This window comes from Acipenser ruthenus, chromosome 28 (genome assembly GCF_902713425.1).
Source record: "Acipenser ruthenus chromosome 28, fAciRut3.2 maternal haplotype, whole genome shotgun sequence".
Taxonomy (NCBI): Eukaryota; Metazoa; Chordata; class Actinopteri; order Acipenseriformes; family Acipenseridae; genus Acipenser; species Acipenser ruthenus.
In genome coordinates, this window is record NC_081216.1 from 17,957,033 (window position 1) to 17,976,861 (window position 19,829).

Here is a 19,829-nt window from a genome sequence, read left to right on the forward strand (position 1 = left end):
AACAAGAAGCTAATGGATTCGTCACTTCTGCATGAAGTATGACATATTTCGTAACTGAACAACAAACACCAAAATGAAGCCTAGATTGTGTTACTTAGCTTGGTTACATCCTCTGGTGCAGAGAATCGCAATCATTGGTCAATAGTCAATTCCCATCAGACTAGGAATTCCTGAAATCGGTTCAAGAAATAACCCTAAACCCTGTAAGTGCCTGTTTTTGCTGTGATCATCCAACAGAGGGAGCTCCTAGGCTGCATTGAAGAAAAGGGAAAAAAAACAATACAATTGAATAATTATGTAATTGGAATATTTTTCTATAGCTTGATGGTTGATAAATAGAAACAGATGCACAGAAACAATGCTAAACTCATTAGTCAATTTCATTTAAGTATTATTATTAAGTACTCTAAAAAAACGAAGAATGCACAATTTTCTCTGAAATAACTTGAAACTACACAAGTAATTGGCATCCACCATTGTTTATTCCATATTTAATAGAAATCAGACTTTGCTTTTGATTTTTTATTCAACATAATATTGTAAATAATAAAACAAATGAAAATGGCATAGACAAAAATGATGGGACCGCTAACCTAATATTTTGTTGCACAACCTTTAGAGGCAATCACTGCAATCAAACGTTTTCTGTAGCTCTCAGTGAGACTTCTGCACCTGTTAACAGGTAGTTTGGCCCACTCTTCCTGAGCAAACTGCTCCAGCTGTCTCAGGTTTGATGGGTGCCTTCTCCAGACTTCAAGTTTCAGCTCTTTCCATAGATGTTCGATAGGATTCAGATCAGGACTCATAGAAGGCCACTTCAGAATAGTCCAATGTTTTGTTCTTATCCATTCTTGGGTGCTTTTAGCTGTGTGTTTTGGGTCATTATCCTGTTGGAGGACCCATGACCTGCGACTGAGACAGAGCTTTCTGACACTGGGCAGTATGTTTCGCTCCAGAATGCCTTGATAGTCTTGAGATTTCATTGTGCCCTGCACAGATTCAAGGCACCCTGTGCCAGGCGCAGCAAAGCAGCCCCAAAACATAACCGAGCCTCCTCCATGTTTCACTGTAGGTATGGTGTTCTTTTCTTTGAAAGCTTCATTTTTTCGTCTGTGAACATAGAGCTGATGTGACTTGCCAAAAAGCTCCAGTTTTGACTCATCTGTCCAAAGGACATTCTCCCAGAAGGATTGTGGCTTATCAATATGCATTTTAGCAAATTCCAGTCTGGCTTTTTTATGTTTTTCTTTCAAAACTGGAGTCCTCCTGGGTCTTCTTCCATGGAGCCCACTTTCGCTCAAAAAGCGACGGATGGTGCGATCAGAAACTGACGTACCTTCACCTTGGAGTTCAGCTTGTATCTCTTTGGCAGTTATCCTTGGTTCTTTTTCTACCATTCGCACTATCCTTCTGTTCACTCTGGGGTTGATTTTCCTCTTGCGGCCGCGCCCAGGGAGGTTGGCTACAGTTCCATGGACCTTAAACTTCTTAATAATATTTGCAACTGTTGTCACAGGAACATCAAGCTGCTTGGAGATGGTCTTTTAGCCTTTACCTTTACCATGCTTGTCTATTATTTTCTTTCTGATCTCCTCAGACAACTCTCTCCTTTGCTTTCTCTGGTCCATGTTCTGTGTGGTGCACACAATGATACCAAACAGCACAATGACTACTTTTCTCCATTTAAATAGGCTGAATGACTGATTACAAGATTGGAGACATGTGTGATACTAATTAAAGAAACTAATTAGTTTGAAATATCACTATAATCCAATTATTTATTATCTTTTCTAAGGGGTACCAACAAATGTGTCCAGGCCATTTTAGAATATCTTTGTAGAATAAGCAATAATTCATCTCTTTTCACAGCTTCTTTGCTTTATTATATGACATACCAAAGTCATGCAAGTATACATGATAAAGTAGCTTTTAATTTCATCACTTTTCAGGAGGAATGAAGCATTATTTCAATGAGCTGTAAGGGTACCAACAAATTTGAGCACGTCTGTATACCCTATAGTAAAACCTGCCTAAATCTAAGCTATAATAATATATTAACAAATGTATGTTCTGTTTCAGAAATCTGACCTAACTAATTGTGTTCAGGTCAGTTTCTCTAATAACTTTACAGGTAAGCTTGTTTATGAATATATTATATATAGGGGTGTAGAAATTCAGGTTGCTGGGGTCTCCCTCATCTGCCTTGAGGGTCATTCCAGCTGGACTCAGTTTGTGGTGGATGATGCATTAAGCATAGCAGGTGTCGTGTATGCACCACATTGTGAGAACATGTCTGAACTTTGCAAAAATGCCCATTTTGAAGATGTTTGACCTACTTTTTTTTCAGTTGATGTCCCTAGACATCAACTGAAAATAAAGTAGGTCAAACATCTTCAAAAGATAGATAGATAGATAGATACATTGATGTCCTTGATGTAAGCAATCCCCTAGGCTCACTTGAGTTTATTGACCCAATGCTATTTCTGTTTCTGAGATAAACAAAACAAACAAACAAACAAAAAAATATTGCATTATGTATCAGAGCCACTTAGGGGCAGTATTCAGCTATCTCCCTCAATAGAAGCCTTCTTTGCTACCATCAGAAATGGCAGACAGACAAACTGAACCACATAAATGACTGCTTTGAAGGGATGAATGAAGTGAATATTTTCCACTGACTTTCACTGTCAGAGTTTCTCCTATCCTGTCTGTGGGAGACAGACAACTGGCTACTGTGGATATGAACAGCAGGTGGAGGAAGAGGCTTGGGAAGCTCTGGCTTTACTTTGCTTGGCAGCGACTGGGATCTCTAGTACTTTCCGGCTCCAGGACTGAATTGTAAGCTGTTTTGGGTTGAAAATCCTGGAAACAAGCACCAACCCCTGTGGAGAAAGAGCTATAGCTTTATACCCTGGCGTAACAAACAAAATAACCCTTTCTTTCTTTGTCAGTCATTTTACTTTTTTAAGATATATTGGTGTAAGCAATCCTTGCTAATGTATTTAGCAATCCTATAGACATCAAAAAACAGAATGTTCACAATCAAAAGGTTTTGTTTTTCAGTACAACAATGATACTGGTGTGTACTGTGCGATAAACAACATGTCAGAGTTATGTATTTTAATTGGTATTGACAGTAGAATGCAATGCATTTCTATAAACTTGCTTGACTAGGCGCATTTGCTGACAACGGGCCCACAGTGTTTTTACAAGAAGTCTACTCCCAGAAACAACTCTTCCATGCGCTTACAGTAACTAATAATGTGTGCATCTTTCATAGTCCAGTTACCTCTGAAGCAATAGCGTCCTGTTGGCGATGAAATGAGTGTGATTCCTACAGCACATTCACTTTAAAGTTGAAAATAAATACATTATTTGAAGCTGGAGGACTAAATGGAGAGGCGGTGGAGGGCACTTACCTCATTTATACAGGCAGGACCCCCCAACCACCACCTTCTTTCCACCTTGCCATGCTTTCAGAACAGACGTATCCTGTCAACACAGAGAACTCAATACTAGGGGGTCAACAGGGAGTGGGGCTACTCTGCCACAACAATGGAAGGTCCTGCTTCCGCCTGCCCACCTTATCCGCTAATAAGGGCTTCCTTCTCCTGTTTTCAAATACCGCTGACCCGAATGAAAATCCTATATCCCCATGGGGCTCCCCAGTTTAACAAGCTAGTTAGGGCAAAAGCAGGAGAGGGAAAGAGACTCAACAACGGAACTAAAACAGGCAGCAAATTGCAAGTGACATTGTTGCAAGTGACTCTACAGCTGATGCATAGTTCACACACCCTAGTCTCTATAAGTCGCCTTGGATAAAGGCGTCTGCTAAATAAACAAATAATAATATTACATTTTATAAACTAGGTGGTGAAGAGGGTTAATTATCCTAGCTACTGTATTCCCCCAGGGAAGCCTGGGGTCAAATCCAGCTTAGGTCACAAGTTTGGTAGTATCAGCTTGGTCCACAGTAGGCAGAATTTCACAATGGGAAAAACTAGCACATCATTTGAGTACCTTTGCAGGATGTCTCAAAAAGTGAGGCTGAAGATTTGATGAGCAAGAAGACATTCTAGGGGAAGGCTTCCAGAGGAACAGTGCTGCTATCCCTGCAGCGAAACTCTCTGAGACTTTAGCAGTAAAGGTGATGAATGCATACAGTACTTCTGTCTTCTTCTTCCCTGCATCCTTGTAATACTCTTCATTGGTCAGCAAGTTCATTATGGCAACAAGGGGGGGGGGGAAAGCATTTTATATCAGGGACAACAGAACGTGAAATTGCTGCACTAAACCTCATTTAAGAAAACCATATTACAAGGCAATTAAGCATTTGATGAGACTCCTGCTCATAGAAAATAAGTGATGGCACAAATAATCAATAAAACATAATCACCCATTTATTTTTATATTTGTGTGACCCATGCAGAGCCATCCTGTTTTCTGTTTATGGAAGGAAACGTAAATGGATGGAGACACAGATGGATCACATTAGTTTACTGTAAAGCTACGTCTTAGTTGGTGCTTATCTTGGCGAGAGCCGAGTACAAATCAACATGAAGTTTTAACATCTACTCTCGTGTAATGGAAATCAAAACTTTCCAAACAAGAATACACATTTTTTAAAACTTTTTTCTGCTTCATTGGTTACCCCAAAGATAATTCTTCAATTGAAAGAGGGGAGAAACTCTGGTACTTAGCACTTGAATTTTCATTAAGATCCTCCATCCGCATATTAACCAGGCCCAAATTTGTTTAGCTTAAATCCGTAACAAAAACATTTTCACTCTGACACTCGTACAGAGGAAGAAAAAATCACAACTTTTAATACCCTGTGCATGTATAAAAGAAGACACATGAAGTAAACCACTGGGGGCCAAGAATGCACTGAGGCGTTATTGTCAAGTTAATGCGACTCATTTGTCACTTGCTTTGCGGTTTTAGTCCACTTACATAAAACGACGAGAAGAGGGATTCATTTTTAGTGGGTCTTTCAAATGTTCCAACTCATAAATTATTAATGGTGCAAGTTTTATATCAACCAACTGTCAGGCCCTCACTACAGTCAGACACGCATACAAAACAACTTCCTCTTGCCAAATTGCTTCAGTCTTTATTCCAGAAACATTAAGACATATCTGCTTGGATAAACGCCCCTTCATGCCTCAGTGTGCAATGATATAATCTGTTTCACAACAACTGTTTTGCTGTTGTCTTTTTTTTTTCAAATTTTTTTTATCAGTTTAGTAGTTTTTGGTGTTCGGAAAATCTTGTCTAAATTAGTTGCAAGGCTATTGGTTCTTTACTGATTATTTCAGCCATTATTATAAAACACTTTATGATTGTATGCTAAATGACACCTGTAAAATGAACCTTTCGATTAGAAGTAATTATTTTTTCTCCTGGTTAGACATTGTGGTCAATGAAGGCCCACATCAAGTTTCATTTCAATAGTGTTTCCTTCACTATAAGTCCCCGACAGGAGTTTGAAAGTGCTGTATTTTGAAAGTCTGACCTCAACAACAAATGCAGAGTGTGCTGGTACTTAAATTGATACTGAAGGTTATATATTGGGAATCATTTTTATAAAATTAAACTATGCATGGGCAAATGAGATGCTATTGTACATGTTATAGGGTTTTCATGGTACTTGACCATTGTACTAACTTTCAGACCTATAATGTGCCATTTATTTATTTGATGGGGTGTACTGACATACATTTTCATTATAAGCATGAGCTTATTTTATTATTTAGACAGTCCCAGCAGTCTTCAAACCTCATAGCTGAGGTTTTGTGATCAATGAAATACAAAACTCATTGACCCCAGCATGTGGTCAGAGATCTTTATGAAAACCTGAAAACTGTTCATTTAAGATGAGCGCTTTGAATGACTTCCAGTTCCTGAAAGTTCAGGGTCAGATTTTAAAATTATTTTGCTTTTCTCACGATCCGTCAAAGGCTGTCACTCCTCGACAAGGATTCTTTGAAGCTGTCAGTTCCATCCGGTTCCCTTCATCAGGATTTCCTGTAGCTATCTCAGTGCATTGTCAAGGTCAACTTGTATTCCAATGTGCTGTGAGTAACAGAATATCTGCTGGTTTTGGTAAGCAGACAGCAAAACAAACCCACTTCATAGTTAAGGCACTTGATTTTTGTGTTTTAAAATTAAAAACAAATCTGGTTACATTTTGATGTGCTTTATTTCTGCACATATGCACTGTAGCAACAAATGAGATGATTTCAGGTTTTATACTTAATAACAGGCACATCCAAAGCTTTGCATTTTAATTTACTTTCAATCAAAGACGCCACTGATAAAGTAATCAGATAGGAGTTAAAAATGTATAGTTTAACTATTTAACTACCCTCATCAGTGGCTAAAGATCTGAAGCACCTGTTAATCTTGACAAATTAAGCCAATAATTGGTTCAATTAAGTAACTGGGAGATTGGTTGAAACAAAAACCAGCAGCCACAGTAGCTCTCCAGGACCAGACTCCTGGTCTTGTGCATGCATGATCTAGTTTACCCAGTGCAGCCATTTATAATCACATTGTTAGCAGTGAGTCACAGAAAGATACATAATACTCATGTCTTAGTCTATACAAACCAGGATTAAACAGTCTAATGTACTGTTGTAGCAAAGTGGTTGCAGTGGGCAGGTGGAGGGGTGATGCAGTGCTCAAGACAACGACAGACAACAAAGTACTGGTGAAATGGAGGTTAATTTTTTATAATCCAAAGTCTGATGAAAAAAGAGTAAACAATAGTGATAACAGACAATACACAATGACCCCGAAATAATAGTCCCGATATTTAAACACCCACACGTAACACAGACACGATCACAAGTCCACAGTGAGTGCTATAGTGCTCGTGGTGCAAATACAGTTAATCGTGACACAAGTGCAGTGTTGTCCGGGTTTGGTGCTGGCCTTTAGTGACAGCTCCGGATCGTGTTAGCCGTCTAATAACAACAAACAAACAATTTTTAGACACGACAAAACAAACGATTACAATACGGGTCTCCTTCCGGTTTAGCGTTAACCATAACAAAGGAACAGATCACCTTGCTACGTCCCCTTATATACCGTCAATCATGACCCCTTGGTTAATGATTGCAACCGCTCCTCCAATCCACGGCTGCCACATCGTTTCCCTTCCAGGTCAATGATTTAATTTACCGTAGCTCAGCCCCGTTTCTAGATGGCGGACTTCCGTCTAACCCTGGGAATTAATTGTCTGGCCATCCAGTCCAGGGCACTCTGTTCCCTTTACACAGCACCCTCACAGGTTGGGAGGGAGATTTATCACCAAGAATCATTCTGTTTATGTCACAACTGTATATATAAATCTACTGAAATACAATCTAAAGGGTTCTCTATGAAATAGGGCATTGATAGTATGTATTAATAACACATTGTTATGCGTGACATTACTGTGGCTGCCTCAGGACATTTGAAATGAGACGCTGTATATTTTTATTTGATTGTAGAACAGGCATGGGGTATTTGCTTCACATTTGCCACTTGCTTATATATAATATACTTGTTTTTATTACCATGTCTGTTTAAATGTACTATACAGCATTACAGGATCCAGTCACATTAATGTGAATGCTGAAGTGTAATCCCTATATGGACAACAGGTGGTGTGGAACACTAATCTAAAGTCCCACCTGATTCACAGATTACTTACAGGTGATGGCAATTGAGCCATAATGTAATATTTTCAAGTTCCCTCTCCAATTAATATACTTTACATTTAAGTTACTTTAATTGTTTGTCTGGTTTGAGCACAACTGTGATATGTCCACAACTGGATGTCTTATAATAAAAAAAACAGAGACTAAGAAAAATAAACAAACAAAAATAATGCAAAAAAACTCAAATCAGCAAGCCATTTTCCTGCCCACAAGATGCCTTCCTGACAAAGACCTATCAGCCAGAACATCTGATTTCTAGACAGTTTATTTTCTTTTTCCTTTAAGTGTTTAGTACAGTTACGTTATTTTCTTTTGGCTTCTAAATAAAAAAAAAAAGTCCAGGGCTCTTTCCTGTTAGAGAACACCACTTAATAATAGCCCTGCCCCCTCAAGTTATACCCAACAATGGTTCCAATGAAGGCCGCTTGTTGATGCAGGAAGCCCTGTTTGATAACACAGGATTTCTTGGGGTTTCTCAAACCTCGTTGTAAAAAGCAGTTATGCATATCTAATCATTTCTATTCACAGTCTTCTTGATTACAGAGCCTACATACTCTATACATTTAATGGAAGTGCTTGTTTTAAATGAGTTGGGTGAAAACTCTTAGCATGTAGCAAAGGGTTTCTATCTGCTGCTTTTCTGTATATCATGGTATTCAAAGATCCTCCACTCTTTATCACAGTTACATCCAGAAAGTCGATTGAGCATTGATTAGTATTACATGTACATTTTAAAGATGTTATGAAATTATTTAACCATTCTGTAACGGTACCAATGGCATACACAATAAATAAAGGGATTATTTGTATATATATGTTCATTTTCAAAAAGCCCCATATATAAATTGGCGTAATTAGGTGCCATGGTGGAACCCATCGCAGTACCCTGTAGTTGAAGATAGCCATTCTAGAAGTTCTACCAATAGCCTTGCACTACCATTGTCCCTCCGTTCACAAAGAGAACCAATAAATTGTTGTTGCATTGCCACTGAAGATTGGTAAGGGACACCACGACTTACTGTACACAGTGGTAGCACAATTGCTTAACCAGTTTATGCTAGGAAAACAGTATGCTTCGTAGAACAATGAATTAGTTAGATATGAACAGTGAAGCAAGGGAAAGAGGATGATATGCTTTACTGAGCACACTTGTTCCCAGTCATATCTGACTTGTCATGTATAGTGACTTTAGTACCATTATGTAGTAGCACTGACTCCACAGAAGTCAATCCACCTAGTAGTAGCTCTGCAAGTGCTGAAAAGCATTACCATACCTGCTCTTTTCCATTAACCAGCCACTCATCTCACTATTTTCTGCATAGTAGTTAGTTTCTAGCACTGTCCTTGATCTAATAACAGTCCGTATTTCTAGAGCTCTGAATTACACTGCCTCTGTGCTGTACACTTATCCACCCCCTATTGTTAGAGAGGATCTCCATCTCTGACCCCCACTGAAGATACTGTCTTTATTCTATGGCTAAGCCAATGTTCCATGCTTGTGTAGTGAGTCTGACCCCATTATTCACTGCCCCTGGGTAAGCAGCGTGATTCCCTCCATGCTTTTCACATGTTTCCAATGAAAACCATTTCCTGTAATCCAGCACGCAGCTCTAACTGCATGGCTTTGTGCATCTGCACAGATTAAATCAGCACTTTTCTGCAACATGATATTTATATATTACAGTGCACAGTCTATGCTGTTCACCATTTGGAGCAAAGCAACTCCCTGAACTGAAGTCAGATGACAGGACTATAAGTGCTTCCGGCAGTGTCTTCTCCAATTGGACCACGGCTTTTTCTTGGTACATGTACAGAATCGTATAGATAATACAGTCATGCAGCAAAAAGATTGACTTATGTCAAGTCAGTTATTTCAATGAATATTGTATAGAGTTTTACTGTTCATTTTAATAATTTTCAGTCAGCTGTGGAACCACCTCTAAAAGTTGGACAAGTTTTAGGTCTCCTAATTATGGGGGGTATAGAGTCTGCACTATACTGTCCAGTATATGTCAAAACAGTGCTGATGTGAATCGAAGTTACTCATAAGAACTACAGTGCAATTTTAAAAACTATTTGAAATAGCAGCTTCTAGTGGTTTATGAATTTCTTGAACTTTCACCCCTGTTCGTCCAATAATTTGCACCTATTTTCACCTCTTTTTTCAAAATCATACATTCCCTGGGATATTTGACGGAAAAGCCATGAATGGAAATGACCTCATATACAGTAGAGAGCTTTGATCTGGGACTGTCAGCCAAGCATCCTGTGACAGGCTCTTGATTAATGGGCTTTTACAGGGTACATGTGGAGTGTGATAGCAGGGAGCTTTCTACTGAGTGTCCATTTGGATGTGAAAGTTCTTGACCAGACCAGGCAGAGACCAGGAAGGGCTTTTCGCTTTCTGAGTGTTTCCTTGGCTACAGTGAGGGAAGGACTCCAGAAAACAGTCTCTAATGACACAAAGCAGTGTTTGAAGCACAATACGATATTCAGCACCACACTGAGCTTGGTATTTTTTTATTTAAGTTTTTGTACCAAAACACAGAGAGGTTATTGACTTTGTATAAATGGGAGCTCTATTCTTTTGCTAAGAAAGAGGTTTTTTTAGATACTTTTGCATGGGGATCTGATAAGGTCATTGATTATGGTAACACATTTTTCTTGGTAAAATATAATAAAATGTATTCAAATAATGTATCTTTGGAGAAATGTTTTTCAATAGACGAGACGATCTATTCAATTGATCTGAACGACGACAGATCTAAATACCACCCGAGTTAACAACAGGGATGGAAAAAGCATTCCCATTTCTTTTACTATGAGTTTAATAAGACACTCCTGAGATTACCTATACACTGGGGCTAATCAATCTCGCAGTAAAACCTGGAATGGGTGAAACTGCTGTGCAATAGGAGTCTTACTTCCATCCCTGAACAACATTGGTGTAGTAAGGTTATGAAAAGCTAAAATCTAACCGTGCATGACTGCAATTTACAATTCAAATATCTTCAGTATTTATAATGTGCAAAAGTCTGAAATAGAAAGAATTTCTTATTCCATCAATATTTGTTTTCTGAAACCGTATAGACTTAAACCTTAAAAATGTACTGCTGTATACCCTTGTAAAAGCATGTCAAAGTATAGAATATTGAACGAACGGGGAGAGAATCGAGACCATTGTTCTCAATGCAATACACTTCACATATACACCACCCAGTAGTGTGTGTGTGAGTCTGTTGCCTATTATTCCTGTGAAGAATACAGCTATCATCCAGGCCCCCTGGTTAGCGGTGCTGTAATGGAGGGGCAAGGAAAGAGAATCAAACAAAGTCTATTGGTCAGAGCGGAAAAGGGCTGACGAGAGCAATGGAGCTCTTAAGTGGAGTAAATTGGCTTTGTTTAGTGAGTGTCTAGCTGTCTCTGTAGCACTTTGCACTGATAAAATAGCCCCTGACAAAGGAGATCTTGTTTCTATTTGAGGCGAAATGACTCCCTTAATTGCTCTCTTAGGCAATCGTGGGACTTGGTTAAGCTGTAATATTAGTTTGCCTGCTCAGACCACAAGAGTAGAGAGGCGAGCGATGGGTCACATTGAGAAAGGGCCCCTGAGGGCTCTTTTTTTTTTTTTTTTGCACCGGAGTCCCTTCAATAAAAACCACAGGCGCATGGTAGGGAGCTGTTAGTGAGGTCTGGAAACAAAAACAAAACAAAAACATGATGAGATACAGAACCAAGCAACTGGAGGAGAGCCAAGGTCCTGCCCAGACTGCTTCTTTCATTCTTTTTCATTCTGGTAGTTGTAAACGTTATGTTTCTACGCCTACATAACACATTTTAAAGTTATATTTAAGCAATAAATATCAAGGGAATTGCTATTGTCTAAAATATTTAAAAGAAAGACAAAGTAATTTCTTCCAACAAACTTTAGATGAATGTCAAATCAAAGTACCAGCACAATATACAATCAGGTATGAGTCATTATTATTATTATTATTATTATTATTATTATTATTAATAATAATAATAATAATAATAATAATAATAATAATAATAATAATAATAATAATAATAATAATAATAATAATATAGAGGTCTAGTTTGAAAGTGCAAGACTGTGTCAGTTTCATTGAAATGACAGACAACCTTTGAAAGTACAGGTCGGTGTCTGATTCATTCAGTGGCTGGCTGATCAGAGGTTTATGAAGTAAAGTCTTTATGAAGTAGGGTTTATCGCAGGATATGCTGATTCTTTACTGAGTCAGTATATTGTTGGATATACTGATCTGGAATTCTTATAAAGTAAGTGGGGCAGTCCATTTGTATACTCTGGAATAATAACTGGAATAATATACCTTGGGCCTTAACTCTTAATAAAGTGTATGCTGGGATGCCACAGTAAAGCAGAAAATGCATGGTGAAAACATGGGAACCATTTATCAACTTGATGGAGGATGGAGTATTGTTCTAGTGTTCTGGCAAGACACTCATAATGTGCACTCAACAAAGAAGTTGTTCCTAGAATGTATAGCTGCAATGTTACCAAGCATTTCTACTAGTAGCTGCCAAACAGCATGGCCCTTCAGCTCATGATGATAATGCAATATGAGTCCATGTAACTAGCATTGTAAATGTACACTGTATACACTACGCTCCAGCAGGTTATTTTGTACAGTTTAAGTTCCCATTTTAAACAAAAAAAGAAACAAATGTCAGTCTATGAACACGAGGCAAATGAGTGACTGAGGTTCTGAAGCTCGGTTAATCTTGGAGCTCATTGCGGTTGGAATGAGATGTTTTCTTGCAGGAAGGTGTGGGAGTTTGGGGCATGTTGTCAGAAACAGACTGTCTCAAAGCAGTTTTCCAGGATGTAGCTGTATTACTGTAGCGGATTAGTGGTAAGTGCTCACAACTCATCTACTGAGAACAAACAAAAAAAAAAATTATTATATGCTGTATTTTATTCATGTACTGTAAAATATATTTACTACTTTGTGACTGCTGTGGTTTAAAAAAAAAAAATTACATTTAAAATTAAATCACGAAACCTAGCAGGTGGAGGTGCCAAACGCAGGGCTTCAAAAGACTAGAACAGCTGTACCACTGTGGATCATTATTGAGGACGCTGCTGTTATTTCATTTATCTCAAAACACATTTCCATCTTGGAGTTTTCTGTTGCATTATTTAATTCATATTTCAGACATTTTACATGCAATGTAAAATGAATGATAGAAAACCCTGTTTAGGACAAGCCAGATGCAATATGTATATATTTTAGTGAATATCATAGATTCATTTCAATATGAGAAAAAAAAAAAACATTTACAGTATAAACACTTGAAGAAAAAACATGTTGTTTTTCTTCTCATGAGGGGGTAGATTTATGGAGCCCACTTGCAGTTTCAATAACTTGCTGGTCCAATGGGTCAGATTTTCAAAGAGTAACACCTGTTAAAGTTAGACACAAAACTAGACATAAACACGATTAATATAAAGCAGATTAAGTGAGTTTGGGTATTTATCTTGTTGTAATGCTTGAAGTGATTTACACACTCGAGTGCAAAGCTTTGGATATAAGCCCCAATGTGTATCCCTGCAGATGGAGCTGCCCTCTCTGCTCAGTGCTGGCAGACAGGACTGGGGGACAGAGGTGAGGGAGTCTCAGGAAGGGAAGCCGAGAGAGGCTTGAGCAAACTGTTTAAACAGCTGCAGTGAATCAGCACGGCTGGCGCCAGGTTCACGACACCTTATTCCTGTGATATGGAGCACGTAAATATCAGGGTGAAAGCAGCTTCTGATGCAGTCTTTCACTCCAACTAATCAGGCTGTCTCTCCTGTCAACAATCCCTTATCGCCCAAGACATCCATATCCCTGCTCGGCTACGACTGGTGCCCCAGTGAGTGGGAGTGTGGGGGGTTGCTTTCGGGAAGATGTCTGCTGCCTTCTGTAATACATATACACCACATAGATGGGATTCCAGTCTGTAGTGTCATTTTATAGCAAGGTAACTAATTACCCATGTACTGTATCTCAACAAATTAAAGAGAGGCTAAAATAGACTGATTGCTGACCTTTTTCATGGAGTGCAATGATGCTTGCTACTCCCTGAGAGTCAGAAGGTTAGCATTTCTATAGATATTTTTGTACTATTAACAACTACTTTGTCTCTCTACAGTCATGGTTGAAGTTAAATTAGAAAGGGGGGATACTGTGACTCTATAAACATGACCAACCAGGTTGGGATGTCATTGATCTTACGTTTCTGCACATATTCATATCCTAATGTTTAACCTGCTGTGTACATTGATTTGTTATATAGGTCTCAAATCTCTGTTTAGATACGACTGTCATTAACCAACCAGCTGCTTCCCCTATTGACTGACATGCTTTCAGCCAGTAGCATGCTTTGACCCACACAACACCGCTGAGGTGAAATGACCTACGATGTGCAAGCGTAACAGATTTCCTGATAAAAAAAGGCGTGGAAGTGGTTCCAGATATCGTGTTTTAAAATGAAAAGACTTGTTAGCTTGGTCAAACTGGCTTACTTTTCTTTGTGGATGGGTAAAGAATCGCAAATACTTAGAGCGGCTTTTGCCTTGTCTGATTGGGGAGTGTTAAGACTTTTTGGTGGTGTAGCTTTATAAACCACCACCGCTGTCAAATATCTTTGCCAGTGATGTCTTTCCTGTACCGCCCTGCAGTTTAGGTGCCAGATACAACTATTATACTCAATCAGTATGCCCTATCATTTCATGTTTGAAACACTAGTACTTCAGGGCAACTGGAGTAATGATACATCTGTCCTGCTTCAAAAGGTCTTACGAACTACCAGGCATGCCTTTTCTCCTGTGTCTGCTCCTAGATTATCCCAAGTGTATTATTAGCTACTATAAAAAACAATCTGTAGGATAAACTATATTAGACCTTGTGGGAATCAAATGAAAGATTCCTTTATGAAACCCTTTGAAGAGAACCACACAAGTCTGAAGGGAGCTATTGCAAATAGAATTCTGCCTACAATTACCGCCCAAAAAGGGTTATACAACAGCTACAATAACGATGTAATAAAACAGTATTTATTTAAAGCTCTTTAAGATTTCATTCGGTCTTCTCTTGAGCAAAGTTCTGAGACTTTATGCCACACAAATTATAAGGGAGAATCAGGTTTTATTTTATCAGGGTCAGTTGCATGCTTTAACTTTCATTATCTTATCTGATGGTTTTAAGTAATGCACTTCAATTACAGGTAATACTGAGTTTCTAGCCTTACAGATCTCTTCATTAATGTTCTGCAGCTATTTCAAATCAATATATTTTAATCAGGTTCCTTTGTGTAAAAACAGGTTAATGTGTTAAATGGAAGGATATTAAATGTAAAGCATGAGATGATTTATTAGTTGACAATTATAAAGTAAGGTCTGATTTTACCCTGCTTTATGTGTATGGGCTGAATTAAAAGCAGTTTATAAAATGAAACCTGTTTTTTAACATGAAGAAGTCAAATAAAAGAATCAGAATACAGTATCAGAATACATAGATATGCATAATAATTCCATAACGGAATTTTGAAAAGTTTCTACAAGGGATTTCATTTTTTTTTAAGGAATGGTCAGGATATTCCTTAATCCAGTGCATTTATTGGTGATATCCCTTATTTATAATGTAAATAGACCCTAAACTTGGAGCGCTCCATGTCAGACATTCCTACCAGTCGTAAAGCTGATAAAGGACCCCACTGAAAATAAGATGTTGAATTAGCCTGGCTAAAGAATTACTGACAAATGAAAACACCCTCGAAATGAATGATTTGAAACAGTTTGACTTCTACCATAACTGCCTGACAGCGATGCATGTAAAGAGCCCCCCCCCCCCCCCCCCAAAAAAGAAAACATTCACACCAGCAATAAATTCACTATCCAGTTTTTCTTTAAGGTATCTATAAAAAAAAAAGTATTATTTGGATTGGTACAACCCTGTTGTTTACATATCAACGCATCTGGATTTCATTATAGTGAGGCGACTCTTAAGGCTCTGCTGTTCCACGCTTCTGCACACTATAAATAGGAGACATATGAGCTAGAGATTACACAGAAACACTTTGGCAACAAACTTTTTAATGTATATAGAAACAAGACACCCAGCACAATGGTCCTGCAGATATTGAACATTTGCAGCTGGCATTGCAGCTACAAATGCTTTGTGCCTGATTGATGCAAAGCCATGAGTGAAATTTGCATTTTGCAACAGTTTTGCAGATGGTCAGCAAACAATACCCTGAATGTCTGCATATTGCTTTTGGGGCAAAATGTAGTGGAAAATGATATTGTATATTGCATGAAAACCTAGTAACTAGCATTTTATATTTGGTCAACCATTTGTGGCACATACGGGAGGGGAGAGGTTGGATGCCAGTGGCCTGCTGTCACAATGTCTCCCTCTGGCAGAGATTTATTGATTTCCATGCCTGCAGCAGTGTGTGCGTCCTGCTCCCCGCGGTTTCTCGTCACATTAGATCACTGTCAGCGCGCATGGCTAATGCTCTTGTCACAGTCTTATTACATTTGCTGCCAAAGGCAAAAAGAAAACTATGGATCAGCACCACAGCGAAGGATGCACAGGCATCAATGTCAAAACTGTTTAAATTCAAAATGAGCTTCTTGCTTTCTGTACAGCACCCTCATCAGCCCAGTTATCGTTGAGATACACAGGGGATTAATTGGCAATGTGGCTTACTTTTTTTTTTACCTCTTGTGATATTAAAAAAGAATACATCTCTGAGTCAGTGGTCAATACCTGCTAGAAAACTCACTGCAACGATGGTTAGGTGAGTTCAATCAAGGTCAGTTATCTCCAGGGAATGAGCGCTGCAGAAGATATTAATGTTTTTTAAAATGTTTTTCAATAATATATATATATATATATATATATATATATATATATATATATATATATATATATTATTGAGATGTTTTATAATACTGCCCCCCCCCTCCAAAAAATAATGCCCACTGAATTGTGATCCATGATTAATGATACTAACTGAACCCTTCATCTTCAGTTTAATTGCCCAAGTTACAAGGTTCTAATTCACACAGGTATTTCACCCTTTCCATGTGGAAATCTACACCTCATTCAATATCAAGGAATTCCAAGGAGGTTTGTTTGATAATTGAATTGGATTTTGATTATACATGATCATTGCAATAGATACTCCATAAGTACTGATAGTGAACAATGTTTAACATTTGACCTTAAACAATTGGCTTATTCATATAGAATTGTTACCTGGAGTGACAACCAATTTGCACAGTGAGTTACAGCAGAAGTACTGTATTGCATATAGCTGTTCCTCAGGCCAATAGACACACTGATTACTGGTCCGACATGTGTGTCCAGAACTAACACAGATCATGATTATTTAACTCAGCCCACACGTACTTGTCAGTTATTTAAAAACATTTTATTACAGCATTTAAATGACAGCATTTTGTTTTAGCTTTCTATTAGGTTTGATCCTCCTGGAAGATTGAATATTGGTTTAGGTCTTTTATATACACAGAGAGGCAGGTATCCTGCCAATGTCTACCCTGACAAGGCTGATCGTGAGGAGGCGGTGAACTCAAAAGCACGACACAGACTGCACAGAGAGGTACAATGGGGTTAAATGGACCTGGCTTGAACATTATTGATAGCTATCAACCTGTTGATCTCCCACATGAATGCACAGTTACCTTGACTTTTGTCTTTTTGACTAATCAAGGGCTTATAATTGCTGGTGTATTTATAGTTTAGTGCCTGATACTACATAGATTAACATCCATCTTTTAAAGCCTGTTTTAAAGCAGACAATATATGAGATTCTTTAACCCTTTGTTGACTGTTTTATAGAGGGTCTGTAGTTTATTCTTTTATTTTTAAACTATTATAATTATCACTCAACCATACTTTCTAATTAAGGAGTGTTAGATTTTCTAATGGTCTTTAATGACAGCAGCAGTGTCATGACCACAACCATTTCACGACCACTAACCATATTTGTTCCAAATCTATTGTGTTGCTATTGCTGTGGTTTCCAATGTTTATTCAGGGCAATATTTACTGCATGTTTATTTTGTTAAGTGTAAATTGCCTCCTTTTCTTTCCTCCATTCTCCTGTTTTCCTTCTAAAGATCTTTATAAAAATAGAAGCTGACAAGATTTGTGTTCGACAGCTTTCTTGTTTAAAGTGTCTCCAACGCACTGTGGGTGTTAAGTTAAATCATGCAGCTTTTTGTATATTTAATGTGTCTCTGCAGGTTAGTGCTGGCCACAGAGCAATGACCCAGGTTTGTATATTATTTTTTGGCATGTGTAGAAAAGAAGCTTATCCCCAAGGTTTCCTATGCGGCTTTCAGTTCTACAGGAGATTAGAGTATGAGCAGAGCTCTGTGAATTTTTGAGATACAGAGAACATCCTGCTGAGTTTGCTTTTTAAAAAGGCTTACTCTGATTTCATTTAGATTTACTCGGCATCGTGCTTTGAGATGTTTTCACTCTAAACATTTATTATTACCATTATTATTATTATTATTATTATTATTATTATTATTATTATTATTATTATTAATCCATCCATCCATTATCTGTAACCGCTTTTTCCTATAGAGGGATGCGGAGAGCCGGAGCCTAACCCGGCAGATACAGGGTGCAAGGTGGGACTACACCCTGGACGGGACGCCAGTCCATCGCAGGGCAGCTAAGGGGCAATTTAGAGAGGCCAATCCACCTAGCTAGCATGTCTTTGGACTGTGGGAGGAAACCGGAGTACCCGGAGAAAACCCACGCGAACACGGGGGGAACATGCAGACTCCACACAGACAGACCCCTGAGGCCGAAATCGAACCCAGGACCCTGGAGCTGTGGGGCAGCAGTGCTAACCACCACGCCACGGTGCCGCCCATTATTATTATTATTATTATTAATAATAATGGGGAAATACTATAGTCCAAGTCATTTGTAAAATTGCTATAGGAAGACCATTATAATACCTGTGTGTTAAACCCAAGCTTTATCATACTACAGTACAGTATAGTGTGTGAAATGTTGCATAGTTGTGTGAAATACTATAACACGTAACACGTAACACAATGTGATATCTTTGGAAAGTCAAACTATAAAAGGAGTCTGTCACAAAGATGGCCGGAGTGGGTGGTGTCAGACCAGAAGCAGGAAATAAACAGACAGAGACTTGGAGTTTTGGTGAAGCTGAGCGCGTGATCGCGCTCAGCATTTAATAATTAACAGACCAGAAAATAAAAGGTTTTAAACACAAAAACAGGACACGGCACTATACGCCAAAATAAAGAGACAAACAAAACAAACACGGTGAGTGAAACACTTATATTTACGTTCTTACTTTCTTTACTATTTAGTTTCTCCTTCTCCACACTCGTTCTCCACTCACCGAACACCCAACCCCGAGTGAAAGAAAGGTGCATCTATATATACTGTTGTGCTGGGATTCAATTACTAATTAATTATTCACTTGAATCCCAGCACGTGAATTAATTCTGTGCAACCCCGTGCTTACATATTACATTTAACCAGCACGTGAAGTGATTTGTGCCCTCCTCGTGCCTAAATACAAATCTACACTTTTTAAATCACACGTGAAACACAGACCCGTTTATATCCCGTGTACCAATCTCTATACACCAACATTAACACACGCACGCAACATACAACACATAATATGCACACAGGGGCGGGGCACATTGCCACAGAGTCTAACAATTGTAATTGCCATTACCCCCTTGTACAGAACCATTGCATTGCCATTGTAATGCTGCTGCATTGCCGTTGCTGATCATTCGGGAAGAGTTATATAACATTAAAAGCAGCAACACAAATAAAAAAAATACATACACTTAGAAATCTATATATCCACCTACTAGCATTTCCATCACATTTCACTTGCAGAACATAATTTCCAGTAATGTGTAACCAATTTTATATTAATTACTCTATCAAAGGAGCCCAGAAAAAAGGTAGCCCTGGTTTTCTCTTGCTGATTGCTATTGCGATTGAATTTTGTATTTAATTTAATCTGCTTTGATATCAAAACCTGTGTCTAATCTTT